Genomic DNA, 6,324 nt, shown 5'->3' with positions numbered 1-6,324 from the left:
GATTGTTGTAAGCTTCCCTCGTACTGTCTCAAGCATGTCACAGATAACGAGTCTCTGGTGTTACAGATACCATACTGTATATACCCTAGTAATTATTATGATTAATATATTGGATATGTTGTCTCCCTTGAATCTTTGCTGAGTGATGCTTTTCATTATGACAGCGAACAACATTTATCTGACAGAAGTTATCTGTCCTTTAAAGACACAAGACACTTTATTGCCTCCATCGTCTCCCAACTGGTCATTCTTCATCACTGGCTTCCTACAGGACAATCAGCTGACTGGCCATGTACACCATTAGCCATATTTCTTAAAACAAATACCCTGTTTTCATACCCTCTTTCCATGTAAACATCAAGATGTTAAACTTGTAGAAACTCTAGCTTGTTGCTTTTCACTTCTAGCACAATGTCAGATAGCTCCTCTAGTTGATTGCAGCCTTAGGCACAATGTTCCTCCAGCGTACCAGGAGATTGGTCAGGAGAGGAGGTAAATAAAGACACTAATAAGACTTTTTCCAGAGGTGTTTGACATCTGTTCAAGGTTCAGTTACACTTCTCCCACATGCCTCTCTGGTTCAGGATCAATCACAGCCTTTCTTGTCCCAAGGCTGTCTCATGTTACCTGAGTCTATGCAGCCTTGTCTGCACATAGACAATCTTCCCACACTGCCCAGGCATACTATGAACACACCGAGCCATATGCCCCCTAAGGCCCCCCAGGGGACCAGAAGAGTGCCTATCAACAGAACGACTGATAAGCACACAGGTTTTCATCAGGGAGTATAGGTCTGACAGTTAAATCCTGGCCTACAATATTTAAGAATGGAAGTGTAGCCGACTAGCTTTCATCACCAATAGGTATTCTTGGATGTAGCCTAGGTCTTCATGTCCTCACAGGTGTCACATGTACATGAGATATGATTCATGGAGTTCATCTTACCCATGTGGCTGTGGGTATTATCCCCTCTTAGGCCCTGAACAATGGGTTCAAAGCTGGAGTTGGGAGCTTGCTGAGCATTCAGAGGGAAGAATGACATGTTGTCACCACTGAGAGGCCTGAGAAGGTACACTTGACTCGGAGTGGATTACCTGGTGACCGCAGTCCTCAAACCCAACAACACACACCATACTGACAGCAGAAATTATGTCATTCAAGATATGAATTCAAGCCAGAATGGAAAATGGAAGCATTCAGTGATAGTGAGAGGAAGCAGTGAAGTAGCTTCATGAGGTTAATCCCAATGTAAACCAAAGGATTCACAATATAATTGAAACGATTGAATGAAATCGCTTTGCATTTTTTTCTTTACAAGAGTATATACTGTACATACACCATCATAAAAGTACTATTTGTTGAAGAAATGTCAGTTACCTTTTCATTTGAAATGCTTCTCCCTCCTGCGTGTGAAAGCAGGGGTGAGCATGGACTTTTCAAGATGACGGGCCTGCTGTCATACCAAGGGCAGCAAGATGCAGTTTCGTCTTACAGACTCTCTCTCTGTGTGTGTGTGTGTGTGTGTGTGTGTGCGCGTGCGCGTGCGCGTGTGCGTGTGTGTTACTCACAACACCTTAACCAATCCTCCCTACTCATCAGCTCTTCACGTCTAGACCGCAGAGGTACAAAACTGGCTGTAGGACATTTGTACTCTTGGGATCTCTCACACACAAGGGTTTTCTTTGAACAGCAAGGTTTCACAATATTTATTTCTTTAGTTAATTTATGTAAAAGGCACCATGCAAAATTTAAAACGTAAAAAAAAAAAAAACACCATTTGATGCATCATACCAGATTATAGCTTTTAGCTAATCCAATTGTTGTCCCTAATGTAGTCCTTATTTGCATTTGTAGTCCCTAAAGTAATATATAGTGATGCTGGACAACATCTGATACAGTTTTATGCAAAAGTTTGGGAACCCCTGGTCAAAATTTCTGTTACTGTGAATAGTTAAGTGAATAGAAGATGAACTGATCTCCAAAATGCATAAAGTTAAAGATGAAACAACATTATAAGCAATATTAGTGTATTATTTTTGTTTTGTACAATTTGACTGAAAAAAGGAGCACCATGCCATAGTTTGGGCACCCCAAGAGATTTGAGATCTCAGATAATCTTTACCAAGGTCTCAGACCTTAATTATCTTGTTAGTGCTATGGCTTCTTAACAATCATCGATAGAAAAGACCAGGGGTCTCATTTATAAAACTGTGCGTAGGATTCTTACTAAAAGTGTACGCCAAAAGAAAAAAAATCCGATTTATAAAACCGTGCGTACGCACACCTGTAAGCAATGTTCCCTTTATAAATCACAGACTACCCACAAGTGTGCGTACGTGAATCTGCATTTTACCCCGCCCTGAACACGCCCATTTTTAACCATAAATGGTCAACGCAAAGCACCTCATGAATGCTAATCCAGTATATTAATGACCCCGGCATGCGATTGTTCTTCACGGTGAATCATGGCGCTTGACAACTTCTCAGACACTGTTAACCTATTGGTGGAGGCCCGAAAACCACATTATTTGGTGGCCGTTGGATCACCAATAAAAAAAAAACAGTGCGAGTGGCGTCAACTGTGCCAGTGATACCGCAAATCGAGATACAATTTGAAAACAAAAGTGTTTTGTTATGAACAAGTTGTCTATTGAAGTCTGGACTGATAACGAGGACGTAGAGTGTAGTGATTGCGCGGGATCTTAACGACTGTATTTCCAGTTTTTGACATATGATGATATATGCACAGTATTAAAGAAATATATTTAGTTATACAATGTGTTCTGCAGTTATCTAAAGGTAGGATATGTGATGTTATCCTGTATTCCATGCAGTCGGGCTCGGGCATCTCCCCCTCCTACATCCCGTAGTGGACAATCTGATGGTGAGACATACAACGCTGAATTTTGATTTAAAATTTGAGTTGGATTGTACAAGGTGTTTATGGAACAATTATCAGTCAGTACAAGCGCAAATAACACTGCTGGATTTAATCTTCATGATAATTATGAAACCGAGTGAAAAAAACGTGTGTAAGGAAAACAAAATATATATAAATATTAGGAGTAATGTTCTTCCCACATTCACTTTCTGCAGTCTGACTACAGTACGGTCATCTGCGTCGCCAATTCCAACTGCTTCCAAAATGTGCGTAGGCCTACGGGAGGGTCAGAGTTTGCGTGAAGGACCGCACATTCTCCCGTCAAGTTTGTTTTTTATAAATCACAACTTTTGCGTGGAAAGTGGCGTACGCACATTTTCAGCCCCGTTTTGTGCGTACGCAAGCTTTATAAATGAGACCCCAGGTGATGCAAATTCCAAAGCTTTATAAATACTCTAACTTCTCAAACCTTGTCCCAACAATCAGCAGCCATGAGGTCCTCTATGCAGCTGCATAGCACACTAGAACATTAAAATAATGGATGCCCACAAAGCAGGATAAGGCTATGAGAAGATAGCAAAGCTTTTTCAGTAGCCATTTCCTCAGTTCGTAATGTCATCAAGAAATGGCAGTGAACGGGAACAGTGGAGGTCAAGTTGAGGTCTGGAAGTCCAAGAAAACTTTCAGAGAACTGCTCGTGGGATTGCTAGAAAGGCAAATCAAAACCCCCATTTCACATTCAGGAACATTTAGCAGACTGGAGTGGTGGTGCACTGTTATACTGTGCAGCGACACCTGCACAAATATGACCTTCATAGAAGAGTCATCAGAAGTAAACCTTTACAGTGTCTTCACCACAAAGTTCTAGGTCAGAAGTTTGCAAAGGAACATCGAAACAGGCCTGATGCATTTTGGAAACAAGTCCTGTGGACCGATGAAGTTAAAATAACTTTTTGGACGCAATGAGCAAAGGTATGGGGGGGTCAGATGGCTGAGCGGTTAGGGAGTTGGGCCATTAATCAGAAGGTTGTTGGTTCGATTCCTGGCTGTGAAAAATGACGTTGTGTCCTTGGGCAAGGCACTTCACCATACTTGCCCTGTGAATGTCGCTCTGGATAAGAGCGTCTGTTAAATGACTAAATGTAAAAAAAAAAAATGACTAAATGTATATTTGGAGAAAAAGGGGTGCAGAATTTCATGAAAAGAACACCTGTCCAACTGTTAAGTACCGGCGTTGATCAATCATGCTTTGGTCTTGTGTTGCCACCAGAGGCACGGGGAATATTTCACAAGTAGAGGGAAAAATGGATTCAATAAAATAAGGGCCCTTTATCTTTTTTGTTATTTTAAAACTGTAAAAGATGGAAGTAAAAAGTATTCTTGCTTAGAATATGAATCATCTGTCTTTTATCAACTTTTTGCCTTTCGGAAATCAGATAATCTTTTAATCGCTTAGCTATTCACATTAACAGATGTTTTTATTTATTTAAAGCTGTATATATATAATCTATATATAATCTGTTGTCTTTGTGTGTTTATGGTTAGGTTATTTAGTCTTTTTTGTATTTTTTTTAATCTGGTGTTTGTATGTTGATTTCTTTTTTGCTATATGTTTTTTTTCCTTTTCCTTTATCTGTTGTTTGTATGTTGATTTCTTCTTTGTTATATGCTTTTCCTTTTTTATCTGTTTTTTGGTACGTTGTTTTCTTGTGTGGACCCGAGGAAGAGTAGCTGGTGTCTTTGGCATCAGCTAATGGGGATCCGAATAAAATCAAAAATCAAATCAAAAATATATAAATAAACTAAATGCTTACCTGTCTAAAACAGACTGAACTTCAAAACAGCGACTTCAAATTCGACTTTTGACGTGGAAATATATTGAAACACTAGGCTATAGAGAATCTAGGAATTGAATGTGTATGTTTAGAGAATGACCATTCCTGATACTCTTAGTTGCGTGTTGTGTATTACCAAATTGAGCTGTGGTGAGCCTGAGCTATCCTCTGGAGAAACCACAGCAGGCCCCAGTCTGTGGAAATACTGAGTCTAGGAGGAGTGACTATCTTATCCCATCACAACACTGGGGAGGCATACTGTGTTCATATTGCCAGCAACCCCCCAAAATTAATAAGTCGTATTTTATATGCTGATTGGGATTTGTAGGAAAAAGTATTGCATGTGTGTATGTGTATGTGAGAAAACATTTGCCTCCTGAAATGTTCTAATTTGTGACAATCTATGACTGGGTGATCCCCACACATGCAAGTAGTTACTCTGTATTCAAGTCAATCCATCATAAAATAATTAATAAGTGGGTGGTTAGGGTTTAATAAAACCATGGAAGAAATCAAGATCCAATTAGTGCTTTATATGGGCATGGCAAAGCTATACCAAGAGGCTGATATAGAAGTGTGTTATGGAATGCATAACGGGGTCCTTGGCAACTGATATGGAACGAGGCCTATTGGCCAGGTGTGCATACCGCCATTTAGCTTCCACACCTGAGTGTGAGTGATGGCAAATAAGCTATTCTTATATATACAGTATATAAGAGAAAACTTAACAAGTTAATGTTAAGATCTACACATTAACTTCTTATACGTTTCTGAATGTTTCTTACAAAAGTATTAAGTACTGTATGGAAACATTTGATAATCTATACTACAATGTGAGAAATCTCTCGCTGTGTGTGTGTGTCTGCCTGTCTGTGTTAGTTTTATAGTGGAATTTTAGGGCAACAATTGTTTAACGATTAGCTTGAGAACGGTGTTTATGGATAGAACTCAGTTCTACACATACTACGTTCACGTAACCAATCACAAATATAGTCTTCTCTGTCAGTTGTCGGTGTCTTATTTGTGTGAATGGGATACAGAAAATACAAGACAATTTTCAGCACAGCATAGCACAAGGGACATACGACTCACCAACGGCATCATGAGAACTGTAACCCATCTATAATTCCAGGAATCTGTGTGTGTCACGAGACACTTATCCTTGGAAGGTATGAACGAGGAGACAAGGGCAGGTGAAGTGTAGACTTTACTTATAATCCGTAGTACATTTACACAATACAATAGTTGTTCAGGATACCTAGAATAGCGATAGAGTAGCAAAAAGACAATTACCCACAACTGTGCCTGGTCTGAATAGGGTTTAAATACTGTATGTAATTGGTAATGAGGTGCAGGTGTGTGCAACAATGAGGTGTGAGTCGGTCCACGTTCCTCCGCTGTCCTCAGTATTCTGGGGAACTAGACCGTCTGAGGGGTGCAAGAGGAGGATCCGTGACAGTGTGTGTCACCTATCACGGGCACTGTGCACTATCTATCTATAGTTCCAGGAATCTGTGTGTGTGTGTGTGTGTCGACGACATCTTAATCATCAACTGCATCACGGGCACTGTGCACTAGTTTCTTAAACAAGGAGATCCAGTTGGCAAC

The sequence above is a fragment of the Osmerus eperlanus genome, chromosome 2 (assembly GCF_963692335.1).
Source record: "Osmerus eperlanus chromosome 2, fOsmEpe2.1, whole genome shotgun sequence".
In the NCBI taxonomy this organism is placed as follows: domain Eukaryota; kingdom Metazoa; phylum Chordata; class Actinopteri; order Osmeriformes; family Osmeridae; genus Osmerus; species Osmerus eperlanus.
Note: the sequence above shows the minus strand (reverse complement) of the source record.